The sequence below is a fragment of the Eleutherodactylus coqui genome, chromosome 1 (assembly GCF_035609145.1).
Source record: "Eleutherodactylus coqui strain aEleCoq1 chromosome 1, aEleCoq1.hap1, whole genome shotgun sequence".
In the NCBI taxonomy this organism is placed as follows: domain Eukaryota; kingdom Metazoa; phylum Chordata; class Amphibia; order Anura; family Eleutherodactylidae; genus Eleutherodactylus; species Eleutherodactylus coqui.
This window is the reverse complement of record NC_089837.1, coordinates 326,238,114-326,258,373: the sequence shown is the minus strand read 5'-3', so window position 1 is coordinate 326,258,373 and position 20,260 is coordinate 326,238,114. Positions and strand designations below refer to the sequence as shown.

At 39.0% G+C, this 20,260-nt stretch overlaps 1 long non-coding RNA gene across 4 annotated transcripts in view; it reads right to left on the bottom strand.

Moving 5' to 3' along the window:
• Window positions 1-13,029: 13,029 nt before the first annotated feature.
• The window catches only part of LOC136575727 (uncharacterized), a 19,185-nt gene continuing 11,954 nt past the window's right edge, over window positions 13,030-20,260 (bottom strand). For all 4 annotated transcript variants that reach the window (XR_010786303.1, XR_010786300.1, XR_010786301.1 and 1 more), the window contains 2 exons: window positions 19,563-19,630; window positions 13,030-14,921 (listed from right to left, as the gene is read on the bottom strand). This is a non-coding gene — a long non-coding RNA (uncharacterized lncRNA). The remainder of the gene's footprint in view (window positions 14,922-19,562; window positions 19,631-20,260) is intronic.

Here is a 20,260-nt window from a genome sequence, read left to right as displayed (position 1 = left end):
TGGTTCTTATCTGTTTTCACTGTTTCTACTACACCACAAAGGAAACTGCGTTTCTAATTACAGCAAACATACAATAAATTCTTGGAATAGTCAGCTCTTCTTTCATAGGAAGCACTCACTTTCGTCAATAAGATTGCACAGGTTGTGTGAAAATTGATGCATTTAGGGAGTGAGACAGTTTCATCTTTTATATAAACTTATTATGAATATTTACATTTTCTAAATCTGAAGGTGGTTAAAACTAGTGTTGTTTATTATGATTTGCCAGCCAATAAAATTGTACCAATTTTACAAAATCCAATTGAGTCATTCTGACCAGATTTTTAAATCAACAGAAAATCGTTTTACTAGTAAATAAAAGTGTAATGATAAGTGTGTGTATTAATGTGGCTCAGTTGCTAGCACTGTTGCTGGGGTCCCACGTTCACAATCCCATCATGGGTAATATCAACATGGACTTTGAAAAACTCCTTCCAGATTTTATCTATGGTCAGATTTGAACCTAAAGCTCCAGAACTGCAAAGCAGCAGTGCTAACAACTGAACAACCACATTTGTTTGTTCTGTTCCTGAGGAGGTGAAACATAGCAAGAATAAACCCAAAGAGAACAGAAAAACCTCATCCAGATGTTGTTATTGGCCAGATTTGAGCATAGAGCTCCCAGCACTTCAAGACAGCAATGCTAAAAACTGAGCCATCACAACTGTCCTTTTTGCTCCAGAGGAGGAGTATAGGAAGAATAAACACAAAGAGAACATAAAAACACCAACCAGATGTTGCCCTTCGTCAGATTTGAACCTAGATCTTCAGCATGCAAAGCAATAGTGCTAACAACTGAGCCACTACTCATTTATCTTCACTGCAGGAGAAAGGAGGCAACAGGAAGTATATACACTAAGAGAACATAAAAAACCCCTCCAGATGTTGCACTTGTGTAGTGTCCCATTATAACATCTTGGTCCCCTCCATAAATGTTATACATGTATTGTCACCTGTCAGCTCTGCTGCTGAATGTATCTCTCCTACTATGTCATGTGGTACAAGTGAGATTAGGGTCTTCTTCAATCTGTGTTAGAGTAGGGTTCCATCTTACCTGCTGCTCCGGACTAACACAGAGCTGCATGGAAGCACCTTTAGCTTCCATGTTGCTGAAGATGGAGGAAGAGAAATGACATCCCGTAGCATTTGAAGTATGGATGATGTAGGAGTGAGTCTCTTCCAGAGAGAGAGAGTGCAACAAACCCCAGTTCACTAAACCAGGTATCCATTCACATTACAGGCATTATTTTTCCTGTGTGGCTGTCCGCCATTAGAATCACCACACAGAGGTACATGATTGTGACACCCACACGGATGCTGTGTGCATCTAGGCTAAGCCTTTTTCTTCAGTAATTGCCTGCCAGAGTGCATGTGGACAGACTCCTACCTTTTACCTCCTCCGGAGTATACTTAATGTCCAGGACTGGTGACATATAGATAATGTGGACTATAGGGCCAAATTTTTTTGTGTAATTTCCCTCCCAACCTCTGAGCTTTTTTTTGTATGTAATAGCTGCCGTGAATAATACCTGTAACTGCCTGTTTATTCAAGTTTATCTAAGTAAAGTTTACCAGGTCTCAACCGTTCCTGAGGTCCCGAGGTACAATACACAAGTCTCTGTGTTTATTACTTCACCGTATAGGATAACGGTGTGGGAACAGTGGCGTCACGACGTGATATACATATATATATATATATGTATATATATATATATATATTTCCACAAACATTCCCCCTTGTGTTACCACTTGGGTACATCATGGCAAGGACTAAGCCTATGGCCATACACAAGTTCAGTGGTTCATTTCCCCGAGAAACCATCACAACCTTTGCCGTCTATAATAGGTTGCCGCACTTGTACTGATTTTAACCAAGAACTCCAATGTTGCAAGGCAATAGGGCTAACATCTAAGCCACCACAATTCTTTTTTCTCCCTTCCCCACAAGAGGAGAATATTAAGAAGAATAAACACAAAGAGAACATACGAACTCCATGCAGATGCTGTCCATAATCAGCCATGAACCTAGAACCCCATTGCTACAAGTCAACAATGCTAGTCACTGAGCAAGCTTCTTCCTTCTCCTCCGGAGGAGACAGAGAAAAATAGGGAGGAGATCTTCTTATTCTCCATTGCCTCCTTCCATTTCCACTCCTTCTACTTCTCCTCCTTCTCCTCTCTCTTTTCCTTCCTTTACTTCTTCTCCCTCTTCTTCAGAGAAGGAGGAGGACGAAGAAGAAAGAGGAAGAAGGATAAGTATGAAGAACAAGCAAGAGTAAAAACAAGTACGGTAACTCAGTCATTAGTACTATTGTATTGCAGTGCTTGGGGTCCTAGGTTCAAATTTGTCCAAGGACAACATCTGTATGGACTCCTCTCTGTGTTTTTCCATCTCCTCCAGAAAAAGACTATGCATAGTGACTCATTTACTAGCGCTGCTGCCTTGCAGCACTGGAGTTCTATGTTAAAAACTAACGAAAGGCAACATTTGGGTGGAATTTTTTATGTTTTCTTTGTGTTTATTTTTGCTGTTGTTCTTCTCATTCACTGAAGCAGCACAGACAAGTGTGGTGGCTCAGTTGTTAGTGCTGCTGTCTTGAAGCACTGGAGTTGGTAGGTTTAAATCTGGCTAAGAGCAACATCTGGATGGAGTTTTTCGAAGTCCAAGCAGACGTTACCCTTGATGGGATATTAACTTAGGACTCCAGTACTGTTAGCCAACGGTACTAACAACTGAGCCACATTAAAAGAACACATCCACACATATTAGTGAAACCAATGTTAATTCCCATTGAAATCACGATTATCTTTTGAAAATTGTGTCGGGTACTCCTGGCCTGAATATTTCAATTATGTCCCAACACTAGTTAAAACATCTGTCTTGTTACTCTTGGAAGACAGCTGTAATATTAATCAGGTGATGCAACTATAGAAGATACAGAAGTAGCAGTCACATATGAGCCCCCCTTGAGCCTGAAGAGGTCCAAACACTTCATCAGAACATTAGTGCTATACATGGCATGGAATAGTTTGGGGCTGTATTACAGGTTTTGATTCATGGTTTAAAAAGGGCTTTTCTACTCCAAAACTATTGAAAACCTCTCTTCAGGTTAGGTCAGCGGGTGGCTGCCACCTGGAAACCCTGCTGACCTAACATGAATATAAAGGAACTTGTGGATGGCTGGAAGTCTCAAAACACCATCTGTGCTACAGTGGCCTGGTATTGTAGTATAGCTCACTCCTGTGGAAATGAATAGGAGACAGTTGTACTACCATACAGGGCTACTGCAGCACAGATGGTGTTTTGATATTTCCGGCCAGCCGCAAGTTCCTTCAAATCAGTAGGGATTTGAATAGGTCACCAATAGCTTTGGACCAGTACCCATTTAACATTAAATCTCTTATATCAAACACCAATTCATAATAAAATGGTTCAAATTTGATGCATACAAGAATTTGATTGTGTAGCAGTGAGTGTGTCAAATGCATGCAAAAGGTGACAAAAAGTTTAAGAAAATTCAGATAATAGATTGTTAGAATGTGCACATCAAAGCTGATGTGGGATACACAGAATATTTCCATATATATTTCCATATAACATCTTGAACAAGGGAGTGGTTGTTTCCCAAATGCAATTAGTCATGTGACCTTGTACAAAGTTGTAGTGAACAGTACATCAGCTATTGCAAATGAACAGTCCATTATGTGATGTTCAGACTACGTTCAGATGTTGAGGTTTTGTTGTGTGTTTGTCTGCTTTCTCACAATAACAAGGTACGGCTAACAATATTTACAGACACACAACTTCAGCTCTTGCTTTATTTAACTATTTACGTATACTTCTAACCAGTGAACTGAAGAAGTGGTGTACAACCGAGGTCAGGGTACTTAACCTCGCTGATCGCCTACCTGGATCAGCCTATGCTGTGAGCAGGTTACTTTGTCTCTCCCTTGTTATCAGGGAGTCAGGTATTCCCACATACCACAGAATGCCAAGACTCTGTAGTGCTGCCTGACAAAAGGCAATTTCACTCAGGAATTCATGACTCACTATGGTCCACCATGATGTCCCTATCAGTCAAAATGACTCCTCACCAACTGATGCTGACTCTCCAGAGTTCCTCATGCTACCTGAACACCTCAGCCTGTACTCACCACAACACCAAGAGAACAGAAACAAAGAGAACAAACACACATTGACAGGTAGGGGAAACAAATGGGGGAAAACAAACCACAGACAGCAGGTACACATGGGGACATTTATTCACTGAAGTGATTGAAGTTTTTATAATATCTATCTTCGGGACCATATGTGTGAGTAAGACACTAAATAAAAACAGACATGGATAGGCACATACAAATTGTCATATATTGGTAAATCAGAACCTAGAACAGCAGCCAAATTTTGTAATTCTGTTTTGTACTTACAAAGATATCTGCATTTTGCTATTTACTTAAAGTGGACATTTTTGCAACAGTGATCATAGGAATAGCAGCTATAATAGTTGTCACCTCTGAGTTTCTTTCGGTAGTTACTATTTTATTATCTACATTGCGGATAAAAGGATAGTTCACTTTAGAAAGGTTCAATAGTGACAACCAATGATGCTGTATGTCCTGTTGTGGCAAAAATATCTGTCACAGCAAAGCAATACGATGAACATATCTGTGATAATAAATTAAGCCTAATTACCTCATTTTGGATGCTGCTCTAACTTCTAATGTACTAATACCTTAAATTTGACATTCTGAAGGGAATAAAGCTTTATCCATGCTAACCAATTGACTCTAAGGCCTTAGTCACACGGGCGTTTTTTCGCGCGATTTGCCGATCGCATGACGGATGCGCATCCGCAAATCGCGTGACCGGGGCCAAAAAATCGCCCGAAAAATCTGCTCCTAGCCGCGTTTCATTAGAAACGGGCCGGAGCTGTCCAGCGCATTGAATTCAATGGAGCCGGCAATACAGCCGGCTCCATTGAAAGCAATGCGCTGCGGGCGAGCGTGGGATGAATTGTCGGGAAGGGCTTAAATATATAAGCCCTTCCCTGCAATTCATCCAGAAAAGTGTAAAAATAAAAAAATATATATACTCACCTTGTCCCGGCAGATTTCATGAATGGGTGTGAGTGAGACCTGCCTCTGATTGGCTCAGCGCTGAGCCAATCAGGGGGCAAGTCTGACTCATACCCACTGCAGGCCGGCAGCGCTGAACTCCATCTGCCGGGACAAGGTGAGTATATATATTTTTTTTTTTTTTACACTTTTCTGGATAAATTGCAGGGAAGGGCTTATATATTTAAGCCCTTCCCTGCAATTCATCCTGCACTCGCCGGCTGTATTGCCGGCTCCATTGAATTCAATGGGCAAACATCGTTCTTCTCTGCCACAGCTGTTACAGCTGTGGCAGAGAAGAATGATTTGTCTTCTATATGTTCTCAATGGGGTCGGCGCTGCTGCCGCCAGCCCCATTGAGTGCATATAGAGAAGAGAACAGGAATCGCAGATCGCAGATAGGTGCGATCTGCGATTTCTGTTCTATCATTTATCGGACGAGCGCAAAAAAAGCGCTCATGTGTCCGATACCATTGCAAAGCAATGGTTTTAAAAAATCGCCGGACGCATGCACAAATCACGTGAAAAAACGCCCGTCTGACTAAGGCCTAACTGGTATTTCACTAGTAAAGGTTAAGCCTCATGTCCACGGGTCTACCGGTAAAATTCTGCGGGTGTCCCCACAGTGTTTTAGGCCTCCTGCACATGGGCGGAAATTTTGCGCCGGGATTTCCCGCAGAATTTCCGCCACTGCCCGCCTGCACAGGATTGCATTGCAAAACGCAATCCTATGCAAATGGCCGCAATTTGTCCGCGTGAAAATACACGCGGAAAACAAATCGCGGCATGCTCTATTTCTGTGCGGATCTCGCAAAGGCCAGCACAGAAATGTCACTCCCGGCGCCCCGGCTCTGTGCATGCCGCGGGAGAAGGTGAGACCCACACTGGTCCCTGCAGGGGCACGGGTCGGGTCCCGCTGCGAGATTTCTTGCAGGTGATCCGACCCGGCTGTGTGTGGGCGGCCTTACTGAGGTTTGTGATGCCTGCTCTGTCAGCAGAGAGCAATCGGAGACTACATATGGGCAGCGTGTGTACTGCGCATGCCTGCTTATCTCACACACGCGGTCATGTGCAGTGTGAGTCTGTATTTTTTATTTTAAAATTCCCCTCTCTGTTTCAGCGGGGTTGCATATGAATTGCCGTCCATATGCAATGTATTGCATATGGACAGCATATGTATGACACAAATTTCTAGGGCGCATGCTGCATGGGTACACCGAGAAATAGAACATGCTGTGATCTGTTCCTCGCACGTATCTACATGCAGTGTCAACATGCTCATGTGCATGGATCAAGGAAAGTCCATTGCCTTTCATTCACTCCATTCACCACGTATCACGTGGCCGTGCATCATAGTCATAATATGTGGTGAAAAAACACCCGTGGACATGGAGCCTTAGAGACTGTATTAATACCATGGATAAAGCTGTTATTCAGATTCAGGTTTTAGTTACTGCCTTCATTGTCTGTGATAAGTCATGTTTGAAAATAACGTCCATGTTATGTTTTGGTTTTTAAAATTGAATGTATATATCTTTTAAAGGGAAAATAAACTTGTTTATGAGTACGTTTTGTTTTTACCCTTCTTCCTTCTGGGACCTCGGTTAACTTTCTTATAAATCTGCACGGTGCAAGTATAATCCATAAACAAATATAAAGCCTTTCATGGTGCAAGTGAAATGTCATACCGTCACTCTTATAGATTGAAAGTCACAGGATGTTAGTTTATACACAGAGGTTTGCAGCTTTCAATATCTAAATCTATGCATTGTAAATATCAGCCCTAACAAGAACCATAAAGTAGAATAAGCAAGCATTTACAAAGTACTAGTCCACAATGCAAAGTCTAGGGAAAATAAATCAGTTCTCTCATTAACTAGTTCAAACCCTCACTGTACAAACATTACCTTTAATACATGTCTGAGAGATGTTCCAAATACTTTCCAGCATTACCTTTTCTAATGGCACTGAGAAATGTTTAAATCATGTGACTAACCTCAGTTTTCACAATAATTTGTCTTTGAAGAGACACGGTGTCGCAACTTTAAGAAACAAACGTTTGTAATGATGACACAACATTAGTGCAGCTGCTCCAGTCATTTTCCTGCTTAAAATGGAAAAAAAAGCCAAAGAAAACAAAATTCAGAGGCCTTATCAAGATTTCTAAAAGGAAAACAGATGTTGCCCCATCATTATCATGGAGGTAAAATGTTTCATTCCAAAAATGTAATAAATCCTAATAAAGAAAATGAATGGGAGTTCTGCCCCCATGTATACAGAGATACCTTAGATAAATCGAGTGATAGATAAATCCAGGGCATATTAGCATTCTAATTATATGGGAAACATGCAATAGTTTCATTTTGTGAATACTGTGCTATGCGATAAGACTGAATACATTTTTCTGAATGAGTGCAATTAGAGGCAGTGAACTGTTCTCATTCTTTACAGACACAAGCTCACAGTCGAGTTTTCATGCTTTTCTTTCTCGGCAGAGAATACATTTTATAGTTCTTTTTTGTCCATTAATTTCCGTTATTGTTACTCTATGGTTGTGTACTGAATTCTCAATTGTCTTTTGTGTAATATATATGTATGCGCATCTAAGTCGACTTGTTGGGCCTCTTGTACATGGCTGCCATTGTGAATTTTGAAGACACACTGTGGAATTTATCCAGAATGGGTAAAGCATTGTTACGTCATTTGGTTCTAATCCCTTAACTAGCCTGTAATGAGTACAATATGTATATTTTCTTTGGAGCTTTAGAGATTTATATGCAGGCTAAGTCTTAAACATAAACTTAAGTCATAAAACAAACTATAAACAATCTAAGTTTGATTTGACATAGATAGATCGAAGTAGATTTGTGGAGTTTGCTTGCTTTAAGCATTAGATGCCTGTGACAGCAGTAGAGCTGTTTTACTCTTAGCTCTGCAGTATATTTTTTTCCAGATCTTGCATTTAAGGTGCATCATTTGTGTGTAATCACAACAACCAAACCATTATTAACTGGAGCCTAGAGTATGTTAATCTGGCCATACAAGCACTAATAATTCAGGTAACAGAACTGATAAATAAAAGTCATGCCGGTAACCGGTATGTTTACAAAATATATTGGACATACTTAACATTGTTCTCACATTTCAGATCCCTCCTGCTCTGAAGGACAATTGCGGAATGCAGACTGCTGTAAATAAATATAGACACAGGTTGTCATAAGGAAAATGATGGTTTAGCTCTGCTGCCTAGAGTTTCAGTTTTTTGTTCTCCCACAGTTTGTGTGAGTTTCTTCCCTGTTTTCCAGTTTCCCCCACACTCCAAAAGTATAATGATAGGTTAGATGACTTCCTATAAAATAAGGTCCTGTGTGTTTGTGTCTGCTTGTATGGGTGTCTCCTATTATGGACATTAGGTGACTGATGTGACAATCTTTATACAGTGCTTAGCACTAAATAAGCACCAGGAGATAAATAAAAGACCAGCCTTTGTTTGCATCCTGTATTCTGCTAGTAATAAGGGCTCCCACACACTTGCGGTTACGTTTTTTGTTAACGTGATTGTCAGTGGGACTTTCTAATGTTAAAAACGCAACGCGATTGCTTTTTTGGTGCATTGCGTTGCGTTTTTAACATTAGAAAGTCCCATTGACAATCGCGTTAACAAAAAACGCAAACGCAAGTGTGTGGGAGCCCTAAGTCAGATAGGAATATATCCAGGATCATTATATTAACGGACAGTCATGTAATTCACAAACATGATCTGTATCGATGAGGTGTGTACGGCTTTTGAGGGTGCATTCACACGAGCATGCGCTGGTGCGTACATAGGTGCGCACAAAACCGACGCACTCACGTACATGCACAAACACGCGTGAATGCAGGTCCGTGCAGCATTGCGAAGCTCTACGATTGATTTTAATGGGGCCGCTGCTGCCGGTGGCCCCATTGAAAGCAATGGCCCGTCGACAACCCTTGCAGAGCTTTTCAGGGAAGGGTTTTAAATATAAGCCCTTCCCTGAAAATCATCATTCCTATCTGGTGTAAGAAAAAAATAAATAAAAAAAAAAAATATATATATATATATATATATATATATATATATACTCACCTCTCCGCTGCTGCCAGGGCTCAGGCACGTCTAGCCGTTTGGGTCCCATCACTGTAATTTAAATACTGAATATTGAATTCAGTGAATGGCCGAGCGCTGCCTGCAATTGGCTAAGCGCTGTGACCAATCACAGGCAGTGCTCAGCTGTCATTCAATGAATGGCTGAACGCTGCCTGTGATTGGCTGAGCGCTCAACCAATCAGACGCAGCCCTTTTAGCAGTCAGGGATTTCAAATCCCCGTCTGCTGAAATAACTTTATTACAGTGAAGGGACGCAAGCAGCTAGACGCGCCTGTGCCCCGGCAGCGGCGGAGAGGTGAGTATAATTTTTTTTTTCTTACACCAGATAGGATTGATTTCCAGGGAAGGGCTTATATTTGAAGCCCTTCCCCCGAAAATCACTGTGGGGATGTTGGCATCCTATTGTTTTCAATGTAGCCGCCGGCAGCTTAAAAAGTAATGCCAAAAGTCTCATTTTTGTTTTGTTTGCCTCCCAAAAAATGCAATAAATGCAATCCAAAAGTCATATGTACTTCAAACTGGTACCAATAAAAACTATTCCGCAAAAAACAAGCCCCAACATAATGCCATTACCAGAAAAATAAAAATGCTATGTCTTAGAATGCGGTTTTGCAGATTCAATTGTGTTCTTTAAAAACATGTTTTTATTGTGCAAACATAGTAAGAAATAAAAACAAAATCTCTATAACCTTGGTATTGCAGTAATCGTGGTAATCCACATTAGTGCATTATCATGTTATTTTTACCAAATGGTAAACGCTTTAAAGACAAAACCCCAAAACAATGGCCGAATGTTTTTTCAATCTCCTCCACCCCCCTAAAAAATATCATAAAAGTTATACAAAACATTACATGTACCCCGGAGAGGTACCATTTAAAAATACAACCCGTCCCACTAAAAACAAGCCCTCATTGTTAACGAGTTATGTCTCTTGCAATGTGATGATGAAAATCACTTGGTCCTTAAAGCACAAAATAGGCCGGTCTCTACGGGGATACATAGGACACTTAAAACTCATCTCATGTTATATTGCTAAAAAAATGTAATGTTCGTGACTAGAAAATACAAAAAGCAGAGATATCCTCAACCAAAATATTTTTCGTCCACGCTTTTCATAGTGAAGTGTGTTACCCCATGACTCAGTAGGTGGGGCCCTACTTTTTGTTGACACGCATTAGCCCCGAACAGCCACAGAACTGCAGGAAGGATATCCTGGGTGTGTGGATGTTGTAGGAGAGGAGACCCTGGACCAACACAGCTGCCTACAACATTGCCCTTATATAAGGACTATGAACTGTGACTTGTAAGTTGTATGCAACATTAAAAGAAATGTGCCCTCCTATGAAGTGTGTACATACACGTGTACTGTAGAGTTAATGTTTGCTGCAATTTAAGCTTTGCTCCATCTGACTTATTGCCACGCCATTTCCATCCACCTGCACCTTTATACATTTATGTGTAGTTTATCATTTGGCTGACACATCAGTAGAAGTTCCTCCACTTACAGCACTGATTTTCAATGCATCAGATCCTTTCTCTGCCTTGAATACGGGAGTGGTAGTAGTAGAACTTTGATGGCATGTCTGAAAACAACTGTTCTTGGCAATAACGTGGTCATCTATATTAAGATTCAGATTATGTCCAGCAGATAGAGAGGTGTCCCACCAAAAACTATTTGAAGCCTGTTCCCCAAAATCTTTCTCTGACATTAATAGTACTCTTGCAAAATGAGTAACTAGTTTAGCATTTACTATTTGTGTTTTATTTCTCAGAATTTCCCTATGATGAACAGTCTCTGTGGGAAAGTTACCCTGATTTTAAGTCAAAATGGATGAATGTTTTGTAGATTCATACTCCATCAATTAAAAATATAGCAACTTCTGTTGAATCAGAAAATACATCTCTGTAGAAGGGTGATTTATTAATAGTGACGCACCATGGAAGGAGTGCATTGACTGCAGTGTGGAAAGGGTTAAACAGTCAGGATAGGAGTTATGTCCAATCTCAACTGTTAGTGCTGGAGGGTGACTGAATCACAATCATCCACCTGAGGGGGATTGAGTTGGCCACACTATAATGTACACACATTTGACCTATTTTCCCATAATTTTGTGCATTAAAGAGATATTGGGTAATTTAATTGTTTGGGATGATATAGGGGAGATGACCCATCTTGTGCACAGTTGCACACTGCAAAAGCCCATTGAAATCAATAGGCTTGCATAAATGTGCACAACATACACAGAAAACCTGCGCATTCACTGCTCATATACACACAAAATCAACCTGCGCATTCACTGCTCATATACACACAAAATCAATGTGATTTTGTGCATATTTTTGTATATACGCAAACACGCAGTGCATTTGTGCTCACAAACGCATGCGGGAGTAGGCAAGTACAAGGCAGAAAGCGTATTTCGGTTGCACAAACATGCAATCTATTTATGCAACCCAAAAGGCACTTATGCCCATGTGAGCCCAGCCAAAGGAGAACCTGTTGGCTTTACTGACATGTTTTGCTTACTACCTAAATGTTCTTCATGCAAAGCCATTATGGGTCATTTTTCCTTAGAATTCTGCATTGCGCCATTCCTCTGTTATTACTCCTAGAAATGTACAAATAATTTGACAAGTTGGTGTTTACCCATTGGGGGAGGCAGAATCCCTACAGTTAGACACTGTCCAGTCAGTACTGGCAGAGCCAAACTATGTGGGTACATGCTCTTTAACAAGGAAATAATAACCCAATAAAATTGCACAGAAACCGCACAACAGAGTTATAAAAAAAAGTTGCTCTAAGATTATTATTTCAAGGTGAAAGCAAGCATTTACTAAAACAGACATATCAGGGGTGGTGATGATAAATCCTTATTCAAAAACCACCTACAAATAATAAATTCCAAACAGACACAAAAAAGTTATGCTATCATAGACATGCAGATTATGATGATTATTATCAACACAACAGATGTTGAAATGCACAATACTGACTACTGTAAGATATATATATATATATTATACACAGTGGGTACAGTTGCAAGAAAAGTAAGTAAACCCTTTGGCACTACCTGGATTTCTGTATTGATTACTAATAAAATGTGGACCAATTGTATCTAAGTTACAATTACCGTAATTCCTCAAGTCATAGCAGCCTCAGAATACAATGATTTCAACATATAATGTTGGTCTTTCCCAGGCCATTGTAACTTGAAACCAAAATCAACATACAGTGCCATAGACAGTCCAAATCTGCAGCACGTGCACTTTGCTGAAAAATCCAGCTGGGCAGCGTGGAACATTTCACTGGTAACACCCTTATATTACTGAAGTGCGTGCACTGATTTTCTGTCTAGTAGCACCTCTACAGTAGTGTGGTGCACTGTCCTTTACCTGCACCACGATGACTTGCTCCTTTGGACGCCAGGTGAGGGCGGCTCCATGTTAGTTTTCTGGAATACTATGTACACTATGCCGGACCCTGAAAACGCTCCTTTCCTCAATATAAAAAGTGATTCACAACTTCCGGCTGACTTTTATATGTAAGGACTTGCTTTATCTTAATTATGTTTGTTTTCTTCAATCTTCATTTTCTATTCGTTTTTGGTTATATTTTGGGACTTCTGAACCATTGACCAGTTTTCCATGGAGTTATGCTTCCACATACAATATTTTCAACATATATTGTATGTTGAGGGACAAATGTAGACAAATATAATCTAAGCAACTAATAATACACAAGCAGTTGTAGCATCCATGTCTTTTATTCAACACACTGAATAAATATCCACAGTGCAGGTACAAAAAAGATAGATTTTCATAAAAAATGCCAAAATATGGATTAAACCTCTGACAATAACTTATCTGGTGATTGCTATTCATAAAACACTGATTAATGATGGCTACAAATAAAAATAAAATTTCCTTACTGCAAACAATTAGGTAAAGGATTATGTGTATTGAATGAGCTGATCAGCACAAATGCAACATTTTTCCTTCCTCCACCTTTCTTTCCATGTATTGTGAATAAAGCTAACATCTCAAATTCGAATCTGGCAGAGACCTCAGTCGTATTGTTCCTTTTCTGAAACTCTATAACTTGAAAATTCTGTCAAAGTATAAACTAGGCGTTTTTTATTAATTGATTTTTTTTAACATTATCTACTGTACAAAGGTGAAATGTGGAAGTGTTCCTTTTTGGAAAACCAGGACTACATAATAATCTAATAGCACAAATCACATCCCATGAGTTTTGTAAACATTGTGGTGTTTTTAGCAATAAATTGATGCAAGATGGATTTTTGCTCTTATTTATATATAACGCTACCTTCAGCTATAAACGTAGGATACAAGCAGAGCTGGATCAATTACAAGAAGAAGGACTAATGACCTACAAGAAACAGAAAACTGAGGCACAGTCTACTTTAGAGTCATGCAACCGTACTGTTCCATTTGCAGTGGTGGCTAATTCTGGGGTGGATGTGTAAACAGAGAAAGGAAAGCATCGCAAGTGTGTGAAATAAGTGATACACTTATGTGCATATTGATGCATAGAAATATATCAGACTGAACTGACAAATGTGGCATCATGAATATAATACAGATATAGTTGCATTGGATAACTGATTCTAAATGTCAACTGCTTTAATTCTGCTCAATTAATAAAAATGAGGTAAACATCTTTAGCGCAACAGTTTATATGAAGTATTGTACTATATGTAATATAAAACTGTAATTCACTATATTTTGTAAAGTTAAAATACACAAGATCTTAGCAATTTTAGAATATAACTGGATGAATTACTACAGTGGTTATTTGGTATTTATTTCCTTTACAAGTGATATGGCATATCTGAAATCTACCCACTAAGGTTATATGCAGGCATTAGATATTTTGCAAAAATTTCTGAAAGCTCAACTGGTAATTAATTTCATACATAGGAATTGGGTTGTTTCTATAGCTTCTGCAAACCCCATTCATAAATTGCTGCAGCAAATGTACCATATGTAAATATACACTTAGAAGTTATCCACAGCACATCTAGTTGATTCCCCACCCAAGCAACCACTGTATATTAATCATATATGTTGAAAATTAGAATAAAACATGAAACCAGGGAGAAGATGACAATGGGGTTGGCCACAGAATTTATTAACATATAAACAAGTGAATTTAGAAGCATATGAACTGTAAACAAACTTGTGACCACTACATATTAAAACTTGATTTTCTACCGCACACCAATAGTACATTGGTTCTGACTTTGAAGGGCAGTGGTCCAAAAAGTTAAATTTTCCAGCAGTAGCTTTTGCTAGCTGTGAGAATTCCCAGAGAACCAGAACATAAAAGCCATAAACTAGAGAATTAGCTATAGTAGCTAAAAAGTGGCCACCTATACCTTCTCTTAGTTTATATAACATCGCATTATACACCTTTCAGAGTAAAACCCACAGCAGTAATTCCCATCAAAATACATGGCTCAGACTTTTATTGGGTGTTCTAAAAGGGCACAATGTAGTTCCTAGAGTCAACAGCTCATTCAATTGTCTAGGCAAATTAAAATATATATTATGCATAACAATACAGATTTAGTTGAATAAATGTTGTATTCTCCAATGTTCTTCAAGGCCTAATTTCTGAAACAGAGAAAATAACATTTCAACAACAGCAAAAGAAAATAATTCTGGAAGAGTAAAAAAAATGACAAGATATTGTTTAGAATATTAGTAACTGATGATAAAAACAAGCAGCTCTCATTACTGATACATGATGCTGTTCACTAACAGAAGATGTATGCATTTTGGGGGCTATTACTCAAAGTTTCATAAAATCAACAAAGACAGAGGGTCATTAGGCTGCATATTGGTGAAAAACTCGAATGTAATCAGTAACTGTTGCAACATTCTCAAAATTGAGCATGGTGGCTCCTATACTGGGATACAAGGTTGGAATATGACTAAGGCCACTTTCAGACGAGCGAACCTTAAAGGGGCTTTCTGGGGAAAATACTATTGATGACCTCAGGATAGGTCATCAATAGTTGATCGTCTGGGGTCCGTTGCTTGCAATCCCGATCGATCAGCTGACTGTGGGCCTGCAATCACACAGGGGTCGGAGCAGAAGCAGTGGAAGTCTCTGCTCTAACCTCTGTGTAGTGGCCGGCGCTTGTAACTACAAGTGCTGCTCTCATTGCAATCAACACGAGCCGTGCCTGCAATTACAAGCGGCGGACACTACACAGAGCAGAAAACTCCTTTAATACAGTGCCAAGATAAATCTATATATTTGTTCACATGGCCGTATTTTTCATATGGCCGTTTTTTAAAAACACAGCCTAAGCTATTTTTCCCACGTTTCTCTCTGTATTGCTGCTATTTTCCATTGAGTAAATACTTTTGTATTTGCCCAGTAGAAAATAAAATATACAGAGGTAACTACTGATCAAATAGTGATGAAATACTGATAACATGCAGTTGAAATGTCAATTGTAACATGTATGTAACGCAGATCCATATTACGGACGTGTTACAATACACTCATCTGAAACTAGCCTTAGGGTAACACCTTTTGTATGCGTTTCCTTCAGGTACTCCAAATTCCTCTCATAACATACATATCCAAAAACATACATATAAAAAATTAGCCCTAATGTGTGTGACATATGTAAATTAGACGGCGAGTCCAACTGAGGCCAGAGACCGATCTGTGTGATGACAATTTCTGTAGAGGGTTCCAGATTATGTTGGTGATATATATGAAACAGGAAAAAAATAGGTTAGGTATTCTCAGTGCTTTTTTTGTGCTATCAACCATAATTAGATGGCATAAAGAAAACACAGTGACACTGTTGCTTTAGCTCACCAAATCTCACTAGACTGCTCTCATTTTTACAGAAAATCCCACTGATCATGTTTATGGAATTTCCTGTTGTCATTGGCACAACCATGAAGTTTAAAATACACAATAGAAAAAAGTATGTAGTTGTGACTATTTCCACTGGTTGTATTGGATGACAAAAACGTTATATCATTAGCTGGAACTCTATGTGACTTTTAGTATATGGACCGTCTACACCAGGCTCGTTGATTCCAATATTCAATCCATTATCTGAATTTCTATGACCAGTTTACATAAACTATACAGAACAAATCAATCACACTCAACTATCAAAATCAAACAAAGTTCAGAAATTATTGTCAACTGATGACCTTATGCAAACAGTGAACTTACCATTGACTGACCACATAGAGATCCATTGCATAATGATAGTCTAGAGTACTTTGTTTCAAGTCTGCATTAAAGGGGTTGTCCCGCGCCGAAACGTTTTTTTTTTTTTTTCAACCCCCCCCCCCGTTCGGCGCGAGACAACCCCGATGCAGGGAGGTAAAGAAAGCTCACCGGAGCGCTTACCTTAATCCCCGCGCTCCGGTGACTTCTCTACTCACCGCTGAAGATGGCCTCTTCCTCCGTGGACCGCAGCTCTTCTGTGCGGTCCACTGCCGATTCCAGCCTCCTGATTGGCTGGAATCGGCACGTGACGGGGCGGAGCTACACGGAGCTACACGGAGCCCCATAGAAGACTGCAGAAGACCCGGACTGCGCAAGCGCGGCTAATTTGGCCATCGGAGGGCGAAAATTAGTCGGCACCATGGAGACGAGGACGCCAGCAACGGAGCAGGTAAGTATAAAACTTTTTATAACTTCTGCATGGCTCATAATTAATGCACAATGTACATTACAAAGTGCATTATTATGGCCATGCAGAAGTGTATAACCCCACTTGCTGCCTCGGGACAACCCCTTTAACAGACAGAAATGGACTAGTTTCCACATATAATAATAATCTTTATTTGTATAGCGCCAACTTATTCCGCAGCGCTTTACAATATTTTGGGCCACCTGGTTTTTTCTCCTCCAGTGTTGTAGTGAAACACTCAAAGGAAACTGATACCAGAATTGATCCCATAGCTCTTTAATGACATCCAGCACATCCCTATTGATGCCGGATATCTCCTTCCTTGCATCAGACTGAAAAATGTTGCATGCAGTATTTTTCTGTCTGGCTATGGATGACAGAGAGGTGCAAAAAGTGAACCAAAATGTCCACCCCTCTTACATGCCCTGGCTTGGATGATGGCTACTACATCAGCCCCATGCTGTCAGATACTGGCGCATGTGCAGATTAACTTTCCCCTTTTGGAGATTATCTACACATTCACTGGTATCTGACATTGTGGTGCAGGCGTGAGACTTCAGAGCAGTGGACAACATAGTAGCCATCATCTATGCCAGGGGATGCAAGAGGGGGTGACTTTCATGGTAAACATGCAGCCAACAGAGACAGTCCGTCTCGCCCACCAGACCACTTTGCTTCGTGGGACCACATGCAGCGTGGGACTTTTTCAAAGTGAAATTACACAGATATGCTTTAAGCCACATTTAAAGCAAAAACTGTGTTGGACAGAGTTCCTACGTAATTGTACTGATGCTATTAGCTTACTTTGTTATCCTGAAGGTTAAAAACAGTGGATGGCTAGATATATGGGAATGATGCCTCATTACCACTTTCTAGAGGTTATACCAGAATACTGCCAGTCTGAGCTTTCTGGCGCAGTCAGAAGATGGGAAATTGGAGTTATAATTACAGATAACTGTGTAAGTATTATGCACTTCATACTAATAAGCTACTGGTGATCAAACATTATATCCCAGCAAAGAAAGTTAATCATTAGATAGTGATGTTCAGTATAAAGTATTTACACTATTCGCCAGCTAGCTCGGAAAGGCCCAGTTAACTCCGATTTTAGCAAATGTGTCACAATTAAAAAGTTTGTACCTTATTTTGAGGTATACTTATCGCGGTATATTTATTTCAATAAGCAATTACTAAATTCTTTTAGGGTTGCTTCACGCACACTTTTGCCACACTTTTAGGGGTTTTGCCCCTAAAAAAATGTAAAAGAAAAACGTACAAATTTTCTGAATTTGATTTTTTTTTTCGTGCACATTTTTCTCATTTTTTTTAAGTTTTTTTTTCTACAGAGAAGCCCAGGCAAAACATCCGGGAAAAACCCTCTAATCTATATCCAATTTCAGTTGCGAAAAAACACCACTGACCCCAAAAATTCACAAGTGAAAAAAAGATACAAAAATGCACTGTTTGTAGCAGGTTTCATAATTGCCTTTAGAACTACATCTAAAATGCATGGAAGCAAAAAATGCCTGGAAATTTAAAAAAAAGTTCCTTTGTATGAAAGATGTGTGTGAAACCACCCTTAGAGCTCCTTCACAAAAACATTTTTCTCATTGTTTTTCAATGCTTGTAAAAAACATATACCAAGTATTTCCTGCATTTTTAATAGCATTTTACAGGTGATTGTAATGGCATTTTTAATTTTATGACATTTAAAACAAGCTTTTCTAGGAATTTTCATGCCCTATAGAGAAGCCTATGGAAAAATTGCCATAACTAGAACTTGATGCATTTTGAAAAAAAACATAGGTGGCTGAAAAAAGCCAGCAAAATGCCAAAAACCAAAAGGCGTGGTATGTAGTGCATTTTGCTATTAATGTCAAAGTAAAAACTGGCCACAAAAAAAAAAAGGAAAATGGTAAAAACCCAATAGAAAACTGGGAATGTGAAACAAACACAGCCATTTTTTTAGCATTTCTCACAGCATTTTAACAGAGTTTTTCTTATGCAGCCACATGTTACTTCAGTACCTATAGAGCAATATGCACTACATACAAAGCATTTTCGTGTTGGTGATTTTGTGGTGTTTTTTTTTAACCCTTCATGCTTTGGTAGCGCAATTTTTACAGGTTGTTTACCAATAGGCTACTCTACAGGATTTGAAAAATGCCAGAAAATTGCCTTTTTAAAATGTCCTAAATTAAAAACACCATTAAAACACAATAAACACCTGATGTTTTTTTAGAAGTATTTAAAAGAATGTGTGTGAAGAAGTCCTTAATGTGCAATTACATAATCAAGAAGCATTGATAATTTAGCACATTTTTTCAGCATAGAACCACACCATATTGTGGAGGCAGAAGACTGAGTAGAGAACCAATAATAACTGCCCTGTAATAAGCATAAATATTTGACAGTCCCATAGTCCCTTCCTTTTAATGAGTGGGTAAATTAATTTAAATAAAACTGTGTATCTAATCACTTTATTTGGTTTCTTTTAACTATGCATATGGTACTGATCATTGTTTTAGTAGGTTATGTCATATCTGCTAAATAATTAAATAAAAGAAAAAAATATATTTACCCTGGATTTAGATATAAAGTTTCAGACATTGTTTCCAGACAACAGGGCCCAGCAAAGTCTTCTAGTACCTTAAAAAACATAAGAGAGGCAAATGTTAGGACTAGTACTTCAGCTATGATAAACAGAATGTCTTAGTAACTAATGTTTAGACAACTCACAGTATAAGGCTGCTTTCAAACAAGTGTATAAAAACATTTGTGTCGTGCAAATCCATATTACAGACCTGTTTCAAAACACATTCCATTCATATGTTATCAATTTTTAATCCATATTTGCTTCAGTATTTTTATTATTGTGTGTTTGGCAAATACTGATCTGTATTTGCCCAATAGAAAAAAACACAGAGACAAATATGCAAAAATCATTCTGTGTTTTCGAAAAATACGCCATAAAAAATATGGCCATATGACCAGCTCTTTAGATTTGCATGAGCTCCATATTATGGTCCCTTCAACATGGACCTAATATAGAGCGAAAATCTGCTCATCTGAAAGTGACCTAATATTGTATATATTATCTCTGCTATTGTTATCATTCTGTTCATAACTTTTCATCATGAATCAGCAGTACTTAATTTATTAGAAGGCTACTACACCTTATGTTTCTATGTATAAGTATTGCTGCATTCTTCATGGATGGGCAGAAGATCTTTTATGTTTATGGCCTTGAAGTGATTGGCTGCTAATAAGCAAAAGCCA